The following is a 16462-nucleotide window of genomic DNA, read 5'->3' as shown; positions in this document are numbered from 1 at the left end:
TCTACAAATGTTAAGATGTATGTAACATTCTCTTTCTCTGATCCCCATAATCCCATTTAATTTTGACCTTTCTCCCAACATCCTCTCCCACCTCAGCGATGAGTCCATAGTATAGAATTATAATCAAGCTTATAAGCAAAAGGAGAATAAATAATAAACAGAATAAATAAAAATGAAATAAATAAAACAAACAATAATAGTTATATAATGGTATTTGAGGCTTCATACTATATTATTTATGGTTTTTTAGGATTCCATATATGTTTTATAAAAAGATTAGCATGATTTTAATTTAGCAATGAAAAGATTATGTGTATTACTTAAGTGTACAACTGGTTTTATATTGATGGATGCATTTAAATAAATATTTTTGTTCTGCCAGTGATAAAATGTTGCCTGGAATGAATTTATTATTGTTAATCCTCACCAAATACCCCAGGATTAGGTTTTATAATCATTGTTATACAGTTAGAAAATTAAAAGTGCAAAAGATTATATAACTTGCCCAAGGGTACATACCGATAATTTTAGAGTTAGCATAAGAGTCCAGGTCTCTGTGACAGGGCATCAACTTTAAAAGAACCCGTTATTACCTATTTGTACAAAGATGTGTGTGTGTGTGTGTGTGCTCAATCATGTCCAACTTTTTGTGACACCATGGACTGTAGTCCTCCAGTTCATGGAATTCTCCAGGCAAGAATACTGGGCAGCCATTCTCTTCTCCCAGGGATCTTCCTGACCCAGGGATCAAACTTGGGTCTCCCGTATTGCCGGCAGATTCTTTACCACCTGAGCCACCGAGAAGCTAAGGGTGTTTACCTTTATTAAAGCCTACATTGCTCTTTTGACAGGCCATACGTTTTTATTTTCCACCTTATTCATTCTGCAACAAAATTATTTTGTGTGTTTGCTTTTCTTTTTTCTTCCACAGTCACTTATTTTATGGCACTTTTATTCATTCTTTACTTTTTTCCTTCAATTAAATTCTTCCTAAAATACATTATTTTCAACCTTTTAATTTCGTGAAAACAAAGGAAAGGGACTGTTATAGAACTCATTGTGCATTGTTGGCATGTTTTTAGTATTTCCTAGTATTATTTGTCCTCTTTCTGAGATTTATTGTTCTATTCTCTTCCTGTCACACAATTCCTCCATATGAAATAATTCCTACACCAGAGTTTACTTCACAAAAGCAAATAGACATCATGATCGAAATTCAAAATCAGCTCCCAGACTTTGCATGTCTACTGTTAATATCACTCTTTTGGATTAAAAATAAAAAACCTTCTACTGCAAACTCCCATTAAAGGCAATAATCTTTCTCTGAAAGAAGTATTTAGATTGGATATCATCATTATATGTTAACAAAGAGCATAGTGCGGGTCCTGAGCAGACAAGTTGAAGGTTTTTTCTGGTTCACAGAAATGTTTCTTATCTCAGCTGAGAACAGGTATGAAGTCACTTTTCCAGAACTGGCTCAAACATTTCTTTCTCTAGAAAATAATCACCAAACCATTTCAGAATTAGTTTTTCCTTCCATTGTCTTCCCAAAACGCAAGCTACCTATCTCTCTTCTATGACACTTCCTTCTATTGTACTTTATAGTTTGTTTACATTTCCAAAATTTTCACTAGCCCAACCATTTCTTACAGGCTTCCCAGGTGGCTCTGTAGTAAAGTATCTGCCTGCCAATGCAGGAGACTCAAGTTCAATCCCTGAGTCAGGAAGATTCCCTGGAAGAGGAAATGGCAGTCCACTCCAGTAACTCTTGCCTGGGAAATCCCATGACAGAGCAGCCTGGTGGACTATAGTCCACGGGGTGGCAGAGTCAGACACAATGGAGCAGGCATGCAGGCAACCATTTGTTAAGGATATTTTCCTTTTTTATTTTATTTTTAATGCTGGCAATCTTGTACTTTAAAAATGTTCCATAAATGTTTATTAAATGTGTATTGCAAGAACATATGGATGTTTGAAACTTCTACCACCTGATTCTGGGATTTATTTCCTGAGACATCTGTAACATAAGTCCGTAGAGCCAACAAATGATGAGATCAGTAACAAGAGTGAGACTGGAAGCAAGCTTCTTAAGGTGGAATCGAAGAATTGATGCTTTTGTGCTGTGGTGTTGGGGATGACTCTTGAGAGTCTCTTGGTCTGCAAGGAGATCAAACTAGTCAACCCTAATGGAAATCAACCCTGAATATTCATTGGAAGGACTGATGTTGAAGCTGAAGCTCCAATACTTTGGCCACCTGATGTGAAGAGCTGACTCATTGGAAAAGACCCTGATGCTGGGAAAGATTGAGGGCAGGAGGAGGAGGGGGTGACAGAGGATGAGATGGTTGGATGGCATCACCAACTCAAATGGACATGAGTTTGAGCAAACTCTGGGAGATAGTGATGGACAGGGAAGACTGGCATGCTGCAGTCCGTGGAGTCAAAAAAAGCCGGACACAACTGAGCAACTCAACAACAAAAACAAATGCTTTATTTGACTTTGTAACTGGCACCATGGCTAAAAAAGTTCTCGGCACATTACACATGTTCAATGAAGATTTACTAGGTGGATTTTAAATCCTATTCTGACCATGATAATCTCAGAAGTGAAGAAGAATTAGTATCAAATATAATATACCCCCTTGCCAGTGTTACATGTCTATCATTTACACCAGCTGTCGTGAATTTTTCTGATACCTTTATCCCTTCCCAATTGCTGAAGCTATCAGAATGAAAAACTCATAAAAGTTTTTAAGGATTCACTCAACTCTTGAATCTTTTTCTGTTAACAACATCATGGGTTATACGTAAACTTAAGATTTCCACAAAAGGATATAAATGTATATGTTGTACTACAATATGATGACTATATTATAAAATATGTGGAATCCAGGTTTCAATGAAACTGCAGGTGTTTAAAGTATCATCTCATTTATAACACTTATGTGTTGATGAATATGAATAGTAATAACTGATATAACCTCTTAATGGAAACATCAACATCTATCTCCATAATGGTGGAACTTTTTCATGTTTACTAATAGCATATTTGTGGTATCAGCTCATTCTCCAATAGCAAAAAAATGGCATTCTATGTAACAGAATCATGAATAATTGTAAAGCTTCTGGTACTTCACTGTACCAGATGGCTTAACTATAGAGAGATTCAAATGAATGGTATTATATTTCTCAGACATCTGGAAAACTTCTAACAACATATGGAACTCAGGACTAGGACTCCCAGTACTTTTTAATGGCATAGTCATTAACATCTTCAAAATTAAAATTCTGATATGGCAGTGTTTTACCACACCCATTGTTCAGACTTCCTACAGTTTTTCTAATACCAACTTATGCAAAACATTTATATACAAGAAGTGACTAGCAATCCATAGATGATCTGAATTTTTGTGGCACAAGAATTGTGAGAATTGAAAAGGAAAGATGAGCAAAAGAGAAATGTATAATTTAGCCTTGTTAGGAAAACAAGCAATGTTCCTTAGTGGCTGAATGGGTTTTAAAAAAACTGGACAGTTCTGACTCATCTTTGATTTGTTAATTCCAAATTAGTGTTTAAGAAAGTGGTTTGGGATATACACAGACCTGATACTGCCTTCCTCTGGTGCCACCCACTTTATTTGGGTGTGTTTGAGTCTCAGAATTCACCTTATTTAGGAGCAGTGAAAGGGATCATGTCCCCAGTATTCTAATGGATCACTAAATACATTGTTATAAATAGAGTTCGTTTAAAGTTATAGAAGATTCTTTCAATGAACTCTTGTAAGAATTAAGTAGAATTAAAAATAATCTGTAAAGTTAAGAGTGACAGAGTTCATTTCAGATGATAGCTAAGCAATTATCCAATCAGTAATAAGATGTGACTAAATAAATGCCTACATAGAGCTTTAGCATTTTCAATCTATTTCAAATGATGAAAGTTGAGAAAGGAAGAAGGATAGGAGGAAAGACATGGGGGGAAAGAGAGGAAGGGAGGAAAAGGGGGAGAACAGGGATCAGGAGAAGATAGGTGTTAGAAAGGTGGAAGTCAAACAAGACTTTAGGAAAATCACTTAGGTATAAATTCCATTCCTTAATAGGACATCAAGAAAGACAGTTAATTTCTGTGCGTTTACCTAGGTCCAATAACTCTACTTAATCCACTTAAAAATGCTAGTAATTTATTTGTAAACTCTTGCAGATATTCTAAATAAACAATCACCGCTGCCGCCGCCGCCAAGTCACTTCAGTCGTGTCCGACTCTGTGCGACCCCACGGATTGCAGCCTACCAGGCTTCTCTGTCCATGGGATTCTCCAGGCAAGAACACTGGAGTGGGTTGCCATTTCCTTCTCCAATGCATGAAAGTGGAAAGTGAAAGTGAAGTCACTCAGTCGTGTCTGACTCTTAGAGACCCCATGGACTGCAGCCTACCAGGCTCCTCCGTCCATGGGATTTTCCAGGCAAGAGTACTGGAGTGGGGTGCCATTGCCTTCTCCCATAAACAATCACAAAGCTTCTTAAATGTGTGCTCAGAGTTTGTCGTACCTTTCCACATATGATTTCTATTCAGTTTTTCTTTCTTCTTCTTCTAGGACTCATTGCTCTTATGTCAAAACTTTTCACCATGACCTTGTATCTTTTACGATCTTTTGTGTATTTTATTTTATTCTCTTGGCATCATCTTGGTATTTTTTTACTGACCTACCTTCCAGATCACTGATCCTGTCTTCTGATGGCTTTAATCTTCCATTACAACTTTTGAACTCTTAACTCTGGTTATTAACTTTTTGGCTTCTTCTAATTTACTCTTTGTGTGTGTACATATGTATGAATTTTGTGTCTCTGCTAAAACCCTCCATAATTTTGTCTATGATATTAATCGAAAATTTTTAAATATCTCTGTGACAGTCACTAAGTCATGTCCGATTCTTTGTGACCCCCGTGGACTATAGCCTACCAGGCTCCTCTGTCCGTGGGACTTTCCAGGCAAGAATACTGGAGTGGGTTGTCATTTCCTGCTTCAGGAGATCTTCCCGACCCAAGGATTGAACCCACATTGCAGGCAGATTCTTTATGTCTCTCTTTGGTAACCCCAAAATGTCAGTCACTAATTGGTTAGTTTCTTTCACTTGCATTCTCTTCATTTTCAGTCCGTGAGCCTATGTGTGTGTTTGTTTTGCTTTAATCATGCTTCATAGTTTTGGTTAAGAGGATGAACATTTTGTGTACAATACTGAAGAGATTCTGGGTGATGTTATCTACTTCCAAACAACTTAAAATTTTCTCTTGGTAGGCAGTTAAACAATGAATCATCTTAATATTCTCAAGCATCAGTTTGGGCTTTTAGCGGTTACATTACATCAGGTTTATAAAATTCACTTCTAGGCTGTCATACTTGATTTCAGACCATGGTACTTACTTTAAGACTCCTCTGGTGTCTAAGGGTCAAGTTGGACCACATAGCTCCTAAAATTTTGGTCCAACTCTTTAGTTGCCCATCTGTTTTTCTCTTCTGGGCTTCCTAAGGTTTTTTCTCTGTGTGTGCACAGCTGAGGATCAACAGTTATCTTAAAAAACAATTTATATACAGGGATTTCATTTCTCTGCAATCCCCTTCTCTCCAGAATCCTGTTGCTTTGATTTTAACCAGTCTGGAAGACTCAGACTTCAATCTCTTTGTTCTTGGCTAAGTAGGGCTGCTGGATGCTGCACTGTGTTTCTTTTCCCAAACTAGAAATTTCCTGAAGCAAACAAGCTAAGAAAGACTTAGAGATGACACAGTACACTGTCCTTCACTCTGGGATCCTAATCACTCAGATCCTATTTGTGTTTCTCACTTTCCATTGCCCTCAAACCATTGTTTATATATATATATATTTTATCCAGCTTGGCTTCAGCAGTAAGGATAGTATAACTGGGGGAGGGGTCTCACCTGGCCCTGGTGGCTCAGATGGTAAAGAATCTGCTTGCAATGCAGGAGACCCAGGTTCGATCCCTGGATGGGGAAGATCCCCTGGAGAAGGGCATGACAATCCACTCCATTATTCTTGCCTGGACAATTCCATGGACAGGGAAGCCTGGTGAGCTACAGTCCACGGGGTTGCAAAGAGTCAGACAAGACTGAGTGACTGAGCAATAACAACAAGGTACTCCTCTGACTTTGGATTGGGTTTATAGCTAAGAAAGAACAAGCAGGCAAAGCAGAGGACAGATGATCCAGGTGTAGAACATTATAACATCAGGGAATAAGGAATTCTGATATTTTAATGTGTCAAACTGAACTACAATCATTGCCAACTAATGTTGATTATATCATATACTACATGTGAAATCAATTGAGATTTCAAAAACTGCAAAGTTGGCAGAGAGCATGATAAAGCCAACCTAAGAAGTTAGAAGACTTCAAGAGAAGAGGGAAGGAACTGGAAAGTGAAAAACCTGAAGATCTTGTGGTCAGAGATTGATAGACTCTATCTGAAACATCTTCACATGGTAATAAATAGGTTTGCTGCTGCTGCTGCTGAGTCACTTCAGTCGTGTCCGAATCTGTGCGACCCCATAGACGGCAGCCCACCAGGCTCCCCCGTCCCTGGGATTCTCCAGGCAAGAACACTGGAGTGGGTTGCCATTTCCTTCTCCAATGCATGAAAGTGAAAAGTGAAAGTGAAGTCGCTCAGTCATGTCCGACCCTCAGCGACCCCATGGACTGCAGCCTTCCAGGCTCCTCCATCCATGGGATTTTCCAGGCAAGAGTACTGGAGTGGGGTGCCATTGCCTTCTCCAATAAATATGTTTACTTTAACCAAATTGGAGGGCTAATGAAATCTAGAGAATCGGGTGAGATGATAATGTCAAGAATTGATGGAGTTGGGTTTTTGGTTTTAATAGACAAAAGAAACACAACTTCATTCCATAAGCAATATTTTGAAAAGAATAGTTCTGATGAGGCACTCTAAATTCTAGCTTATATTTAGAAGAATGTGAAATCACAATTTAAAATTAGTAAAGTAGCATTAATGGTGATAAGTAGAAACAAGTTTAAACTTGAGCATCACAGGTGTAAGTATTTTGCCACATCCGACAACTTTTATTTCAAGCACAAAGTCTAGTTCAGAGATTTGATACAATGTGTTATTTTCACCCATAATTCTAGTTTCTAGTCTTCAATTACAAACAGTTTTATAAATGTAAATTACCCAAAGAATGGATTTTTCTTAATTTAGGATGAAGTACTTATCCACTTTACAAAAGAGTAGACATACACTTTTCTTAACAAGAATAGTCACAGAACAATTTAAATGTCACCTTCTGGATATCAGTCTAGTTCCAGTGAACCAATAAATAGCTCTTTAAATTGCCAATTTTTAGTTCATTGACTTTAGTCTTATTTTTTCACTTTTCTTTCTCTGGCAGAGGTTCTCAGATTATTCACTGGGTCCCTGAGAGCGACATTATCACACACATTGAAGCATGAAAAATTCACTTTCTATGTCTTCAATCCTAGCAAAATCATTTAATGGGCACTTTGTTACAAGTTATGGATGTGATTAGCAGACTATATTCCAAGTTGATTTCAACTGCATGACTACACAAATCTATATAACAGAGGGATATCATCTGTTATCCCTGTTATAGGACTTTCCTGGTGGCTTAGACAGTAAAGAATCCACCTGCAATGCAGGAGACCCCGATTTGATCCCTTGTTTGGGAAGATTCCCTGAAGAACGGAATGGCTACCCACTCCAGTACTCTTGCCTGGAGAATTCCATGGACAGAGGAGGCTGGCAGGCTACAGTCCATGGGGTCTCAAAGGATTGGACCTGACTGAGCAACTAACACTTTCATTTTATCATCTGTTATACATTCATCAGTGAGATCTCTAAGTGTTCTATAGAAAACTTCCTTTATAGAAACTACAAAAAAATTACATAGAATAATTCAAAATAAGAAAATGGAAGTATTTATATTTTAAAGTTAAATCTGATACATGCAAAAGTTTATAGTAGCTTTGCTTATTTATAACCAAAAAAACTGGAAACAACCCAAAGGTTTTCAACTAGTCAAAAACTAGTCAACAAATAGGGTTTCCCTGGTGGCTTAGGGGTAAAGAATCTGCCTGCCACTTTAGGAGACATGGGTGTGATCCCTGTTCCTGGACGATCCCACATGGAGCAACTAGTCCTGTGCGCCACACCTCCTGAGCCTGTGCTCTAGAGCCTGGGAGCTGCAACCACTGAGCCCATGTGCCCCAACTCCTGAGGCTGAAATGCCCGTGAGCTTGTGCTCCACAACAAGAAAATACATCACAATGGGAAGGCTGTGACCACAACTAGAGAGTAGCCCATACAGCAACAAAAACCCAGCACAGCCAAATAAATAAATCAGATTTTTAAAAAACAGTCAACAACAGTTGAGTCGCTCAGTCATGTCCAACTCTTTGAGACCCCATGGACTGAAGCACTCCAGGCTTGCCCATCACCAACTCCCAGAGCTTGCTCAAACTCATGTCCACCGAGTCAGGGATGCCATCCAACCATCTCATCCTCTGTCATCCCCTTCTCCTCCTGCCTTCGGTCTTGCCCAGAATCAGGGTCTTTTCCAATGAGTCAGTTCTTCGCATCAGGTGGCCAAAGTAATGGAGCTTCAGCATCAGTCCTTCCAATGAACACACTATAGTACAACTACGTAATGGAACAGCATTTAGCAAGAAAAAAAGAGCAAACTAGTGATATACACACCATGGATGAATCTACAATACAATCTGGGATGTTGAAGAAGCAAAACTCAAAAGACTGTGTGGTATATGATTCCATTTATATTACATCCTAGAAAAGGCAAGACCAGGACAGAAAACACATCAATGTTAGCTAGAGAATAGGGAATAGGGAGTGAGGTAGAGCACTTGATGAAAAAAGGGACAGAGAGAATTTTCGAGAGATGATAAAATTGCTCCATATCTGTATATATGAATAACTTTGCCGTACATCTGAAAATAGCATTGTAAATCAACTATATCTCAACCTTTAAAAAGAAAAAAAAGTACACACCTGCTCCTTATCTGGATAGTGGTGCTGGTTGTCCAACAGTAAACATTTATCAACGTTCATAGAACTCTACACTACTAAAGAGAGTGAAGTTTACTTTGTGTGACTTACACTTCTATAAACCTGACTGATGGAAAACCTTTATTTTAAAATCATGCACTTCTTGGTATGATGCTCTAAAAAGGGAACAACATCACGTCTGTAGCTTTCTTGCAACTGTGTTACCTCAATCTAATGAAGAAAACATAATGACAAATTAATGGGAATCCTACAAAGTAACTGGCCAGTACTCATCAAAATATCAAAACCACGAGAGAGAAACTCAAGAACTGTCACAGTCTTGAAGAGGCTAGAAGATTTGACAAGTAAGTGAACTTTAAAGTTCCAAATGCTGGACAAGAAAATGTATTAGTCGGACTTCCCTGGTGGCTCATCTGCCACCAGGTAAAGCACCTGCCACCAGGCAGGTAAAGCATCTGCCTACAGTGTGGGAGACCTGGGTTCAATCCCTGGGTCAGGAAGATCCTCTGGAGAAGGAAATGGCAACCCACTCTAGTACTCTTGCCTGGAAAATCCCATGGACAGAGGAGCCTGGCAGGCTCCAGTCCATGGGGTCGCAAAGAGTTGGACATGATTGAGTGACTAAACTTTTAAGGTCAACTTGCAAAATTTAAAGAAAACACATAGAATAGTTAGTAATATTGTGCTAACATTAATTCCCTGGTACAGACCATTTTACTGTGGTCATGTGAGACGTTATCATCAGATAAATCTGGGTGAAGGATAAGGCAACCATGCACACCATTTTCAGCTATTTGTGAGTCTAAAATTATTTTAAATGAAAAACAATAAATGTAAATGGTCTAGAATTTCTCTTTCTTGGTAGAATGTATTTGACAATGGCATTTAAAAATGACTTCTTAAAGTTGTCATAAAGTTGTGAAATCAAAAAGCACTAGATGACCTCAAATACCAAACAGGACAGGGAAAATAATTCCCTGTATGAGCTGCTAACAGCTGGCCCTTTTATTTTTGAATATTTATTTGACTGCACCAGGTATTAGTTGTGGCATGCAGAATCTTTGATCTTCATAACAATTTAGGGGTTTTTTCAATAGTGGCATGTGGACTCTAACTCCCTGATTAGGAATCGAACTCAATTCCCCTGCATTGCACATGCAGAGTGTTAGCCACTGGACTACCAGATAAGTCCTTGGCTGTTTTACTTCTTCAGCAAATTGGGCATACCTGGACAAGCCAGACTTCAGCAATACATGAACCGTGAACTTGCAGATGTTCAAGCTGGTTTTAGAAAAGGCAGAGGAACCAGAGATCAAATTGCCAACATCAGCTGGATCATAGAAAAAGCAAGAGAGTTCAAGAAAAACATCTTTTTCTGCTTTACTGACTATGCCAAAGCTTTTGACTGTGTGGATCACAATACACTGTGGAAAATTCTGAAAGAGATGGGCATACCAAACCACCTGACCTGCCTCTTGAGAAACCTATATGCAGGTCAGGAAGCAACAGTTAGAACTGGACATGGAACAACAGACTGGTTCCAAATAGGAAAAGGAGTATGTCAAGGCTGTATATTGTCACCCTGCTTATTTAATTTCTATGCAGAGTACATCATGAGAAACGCTGGACTGGAAGAAGCACCAGCTGGAATCAAGATTGTGGGGAGAAATATCAATAACCTCAGATATGCAGATGACACCACCCTTATGGCAAAAAGTGAAGAGGAACTAAAAAGCCTCTTGATGAAAGTGAAAGAGGAGAGTGAAAAAGTTGGCTTAAAGCTCAACATTCAGAAAACGAAGATCATGGTCCCATCACTTCATAGGAAATAGATGGGGAAACAATGGAAACAGTGTCAGACTTTATTTTTGGGGGCTCCAAAAATTTTTTATTTTTTTGGGCTCCAAAATCACTGCAGGTGACTGCAGCCATGAAATTAAAAGACGCTTACTCCTTGGAAGAAAAGTTATGACCAACCTAGATAGCATATTCAAAAGCAGAGACATTACTTTGCCAACAAGGGTCCGTCTAGTCAAGGCTATGGTTTTTCCTGTGGTCATGTACGGATGTGAGAGTTGGAGTGTGAAGAAAGCTGAGTGCTGAAGAACTGATGCTTTTGAACTGTGGTGTTGGAGAAGACTCTTGAGAGTCCCTTGGACTGCAAGGAGATCCAACCAGTCCATTCTGAAGGAGATCAGCCCTGGGATTTCTTTGGAAGGAATGATGCGAAAGCTGAAACTCCAGTACTTTGGCCACCTCATGCAAAGAGTTGACTCATTGGAAAAGACTCTGATGCTGGGAGGGATTGGGGGCAGGAGGAGAAGGGGACGACAGAGGATGAGATGGCTGGATGGCATCACTGACTCGATGGACGTGAGTCTGAGTGAACTCCAGGAGTTGGTGATGGACAGGGAAGCCTTGCGTGCTGTGATTCATGGGGTCACAAAGAGTTGGACACAACTGAGAGACTGAACTGAATTGAACTGGACATGAGATGTGAGCAAACTTTTTTTAGACAAAAAAGTGCTCTAAAAAGAAGACAGACCAACGGAGCTTTTGATGGCTGAATCTAGTGGATGGTCAAATATATCACTTATTTTATCAACTAGGACATTTGCTGAGTCCGAGGTGGCAGAGGAGACGGGGAAGGTGAGCCTAAAATGTAAAGTGAAATCTCTCACAGTCTTGAGGCAGAACCCCTCAGCAGGATTCTAGGTGTCTGTACTGTATTGTCCTCTAAATATTTCCGGAGTTTCAACACTTTCTTTATATGCCATAGATCTCTCTAATAGCATGAAATACTACAGGTATTATGGTCAAACCAAGTCCCCTGGAAAGCCTGAACATGTAACTGAGAAAGTCACACCAGAAGGAATTGCAACAAATCCACAAGAGTTCTCTCCCTCAAGATTTTTGTCACATTTTGAATCCACACATGTGCGTGTCTTAAAAGCTAACTTAAAATATCCAAAGGTCACAACTTTCTTGATGCAAGAGGAAGGAACTACTGTTTTTCCTATGAATGGATTCAGACAGTCAGTGAATTGAAAGAACACAGCAATAAGACTCACCAGAGGAAACCACTTAGCACCAAAGATAGAGAGAAAATCTTTTTTATGACCACAGGAAAAAAGACATTTTACCTTTAAAGAAGCAATGATCAAAAAAAAAAAGAAGAAGAAAAAGAAGCAATGATCACAAGTGTACAGTTTCAAGTGTACTTGAGGCATAGAATAAGAGACCCCACAAATTGGGCAATAAAACAGCACTCAATAAATTTCAAACAATTGAAATTTCTGACTATAATACAATTAATCTAGAAGTAAAGAACAGAAATACAACTAGAAAAATCCCTAAATATTTGTAAGTTAGATAATACATTTCTAAATAATCTAAATAATTAATGGACCAAAAGAATAATCTCCGTAGATAAAAGAAATATGGTAATTGCATGATAACAAAAATATAGCAAAGGAAACATTGTGCAAGGAGTACTCAAAAATAAATGGATATGTACTAAATGATGAAATATCAAAAGCCAGTGATATAAGTTTCCATTTTATGAAACATGGTGAAAGCATAGCAAAGTCAATGCAAAGAAACTTAAACCAAGGACATAGTATGGAGAGTAGCAAAGCAAATTAACAAAAATAAAAGCAAGCATACAATAGAGGAAAGAATAAGACATATATTCAATATGAAAAATGGCAAAAGACATTCGTAAGAATAAGACATATACTCAATATGAAAAATGGCAAAAGACTTGAACTGAAATGTCACAAAAGATGAACCCTAAATGGTCCAGAAACATGAAGAGCTGCTCAACTTCTTTACACAAGAGTGAAATTCAATTAAAACCACAATGTGATAAAACTACCCACTGATTAGAATGACTAAAATAGAAAATGCAGAAAAGAGCATCTAATTTTGAGCTTATGGAGTACTGGAATTCATTCAACAGCTTTGGAAAGTTGTTTGACAGCACCTATTAAGGCTAAGCATGTGCATGCCTGTGATCCAGAAAGTTTCACTCCAAAATAAATACCAAGCAAAAATGCATCTTTACATTACAAAGGTAAGAACAAATGTCCATTACCACACTATTTATCATAGCCAGAAACTAGAAATAAGCCCCAGATCTGTCAACAGTAGTATGCATAAATAAATTGTTCATGTAGTGGAATACTACTAAGCATTGAGGATGAATAAATATAGTTACATGAAACAGCATGAACATGTAACAGGATTTATAAACATGATGCTGAACAAGGAGAACCCATCATAATACTTATTACATGACTGCATATATGCACTGCAAAATCCAGCAAAACTGAACACTGGATGTTTCCATGTTCGTACACTTGAACCAAAATTTTAAAGAAAATTAAATGAAATTAAAAGACACTTACTCCTTGGAAGAAAAGTTATGACCAACCTAGATAGCATATTGAAAAGCAGAGACATTCTTTGCCAACAAAGGTCCATCTAGTCAAGGCTATGGTTTTTCCTGTGGTCATGTATGGATGTGAGAGTTGGACTGTGAAGAAGGCTGAGCGCTGAAGAATTGATGCTTTTGAGCTATGGTGTTGGAGAAGACTCTTGAGAGTCCCTTGGACTGCAAGGAGATCCAACCAGTCCATTCTGAAGGAGATCAGCCCTGGGATTTCTTTGGAAGGAATGATGCTAAAGCTGAAACTCCAGTACTTTGGCCACCTCATGAGAAGAGTTGACTCATTGGAAAAGACTCTGATGCTGGGAGGGATTGGGGGCAGGAGGAGAAGGGGACGACAGAGGATGAGATGGCTGGATGGCATCACTGACTCGATGGACGTGAGTCTGAGTGAACTCTGGGAGTTGGTGATGGACAGGGAGGCCTGGCGTGCTGCGATTCATGGGGTCGCACAGAGTCGGACATGACTGAGCGACTGAACTGAACTGAACTGAAATGAAATATTACAAAATCTAAGACTGGTCAAGGAGAAAGACTTGGTGTGCTCAAAAGTACTAGTATTATGTCAGTTATCAGCCGTGGTAATGGTTTTAGTAGCATTCTAATTGTCTTTTAAAGTGCTCAAGATCTATTTACTTTTTCACGAGCATGGTATATTTCACAGTCAAAAACAATGTTAAGAAAGTGAACAGTCTTCTACAAAAATAGCCATACTTGATACATTTTCAAAGTAAAAATCACATCTTAGTTGTATATGACAGGAAATTTTGGATGCCTTTCAAAGCTATTCCAATTCTATGATACCATTATAAAAGGTCTTCTTGCTACCAAAGTTACTATTTAGAGAAGTACTGGATTGAAGTTTTAACCAGAAGGAAATATTGATTTTCCATAGATTTTATTATTTTTTTAATTTTTTATTCCTTTATCAGAGCTGAAAATTAGATGAGAATTAACAAGCTTCAATGTGGCAAACAATAAGAGATTAGTATTTCCTAATGAATAGAGTTTGAGGCAGAGATGATAGGATTCAACAGATAAGAAAGGGCCTGATTATGGAGATCAAGAACCTCTTCTTGGACTCTCGTGGTTGGCTCAGAGGGTAAAGAAAACGTGAAAGTGAAAGCTAATCAGTCATGTGAGCTCTTAGTGACTCCATGGACTGTAGCCTGCCAGGCTCCTCTGTCCATGGATTTCTCCAGGCAAGAATACTGAGGTAAGTTGCCATTCCCTTCTCCAGGGGTCTTCCCAACCCAGGAATCAAACCCAGGTATCCCATAATGCAGGCGGATTCTTTACCCTCTGAGTCATCAGGGAAGCTCTTCTCAACTCAGGAACTGACACTTTATCTGGCATGCGCTGTGAAGTCACTGAACCCTTTGAAACAGAGACCTGCTGTGGTTGGATGTGCATTTTAGGTAAATTAAGCTGGTGGCAGTGTGGAAGCCTAAATATGAACTGCTAAACAGCAACAGATTTTCTCATTCTAAAAGAGGCTATAAAAGCTAGAGTGATAATTTCTCTTTAGATTTTTTGAATCTGTATAGTTTAACTTTCAAAGACTTAGTAGTGCCAACAGAATAAAAGCAAAAAAAAAAAAAAAAAATCCTTGCCAAATCTAAATACTCCATTCTCTTTTCCAGGATCATTTACTGGTGCAGTTTCTCAAGCCTGAATCAAGGACCTCAAGAGTCTTTCTTATCTAGGCGAAGTCCATTTTCTACTCTATTGAAATCCTCATCATCTTCCCTTTCTTCCGCTGGGTATTTCCTTGTTCTTCTGAGTCAATCATTTTGTCCCTCAGAACTGTTTCAGCCTCTGTGGGTGCTTGGTGTTTTAGTCATTCAGTCATGTCTTACTCTTTGCAACCCCATGGACTGTAGCCTGCCAGGCTCCTCCGCCCAAGGGATTTTCCAGGTAAGAATGCTGGAGTGGGTTGTCATTTCCTACTCCAGGGGATCTTACCCAGCAATCAAACCTGCACCGCAGGCGGATTCTTTACTGACTGAGCCGCCAGAAGTTCCGCCTCTATCGTGTACCTTACTTTATCCATTTCTTGTATTTCACTTAGTGGCTTGTGCAGTCCTTTTTTTCACAAAATTTCTGCCTCACTATTTTCACTTCTGCTACCTCTCCTCAGTACTTTATACAGTATAATTTTTCAACAATCTTTAATGAATAATCCCCTATTTAGTTTTTGAAATGAAGGCTTTCTTCTGTTAAATGAATTTTTTAATTAACTAAAACAGATTTTATATATATATATATACATAATACATATAAACTTACATATGTAATAGGCAGATATGTATTATATATAATATAGATATGCATTATCTATGTAATATGTGCTATATATATACTATATACATGAAGCACACATCAAACATTCTTCTAGATCACACATGGTCCAGGAAGGCAACATTTCCCCCAGGGAGACAAATTTGGACCTAAGGAGAGGGGAAACTTAGGTATTATATGATTTGTAAACCTCCAAAGATCCTCTGCTTCCTGAATTTGAACGTAACACATTCCTTCTTCCTACCCTTAGCAAGCAATCCAAATCTCTATGAGAGGACTCAGTTGTCCTATTGTGTAGTCTTTTCGGGGAGCTGATGAATCACTTCATATCCTATGGACCTTTTATCATCATCCGTAAAATCAGAAGACACCCAAATCCAAAATATCAAATAAAACAGGAAGATAATCCATATTCTTTTCTGAACCCCTGTGCTATGCTGACATATCTCTTCTGCTATTCCCAACACTTAGCAATTCCAAACATATTTAGCAGCTTTGCTGCTCAGCATAATTAGGATTAAAAGTGAAGATATCACTTATCCTAATTATGGATTGTATCTGGGACTCCCTTTACTCTTTCATGTGAAAATATATTGAACTTGCATCATCTATATAGATATAAAAACATGAAGAAAAGTACAAATAAA

The sequence above is a fragment of the Bos taurus genome, chromosome 12 (assembly GCF_002263795.3).
Source record: "Bos taurus isolate L1 Dominette 01449 registration number 42190680 breed Hereford chromosome 12, ARS-UCD2.0, whole genome shotgun sequence".
Classification (NCBI taxonomy): domain Eukaryota; kingdom Metazoa; phylum Chordata; class Mammalia; order Artiodactyla; family Bovidae; genus Bos; species Bos taurus.
This window is presented reverse-complemented; position numbering follows the sequence as displayed.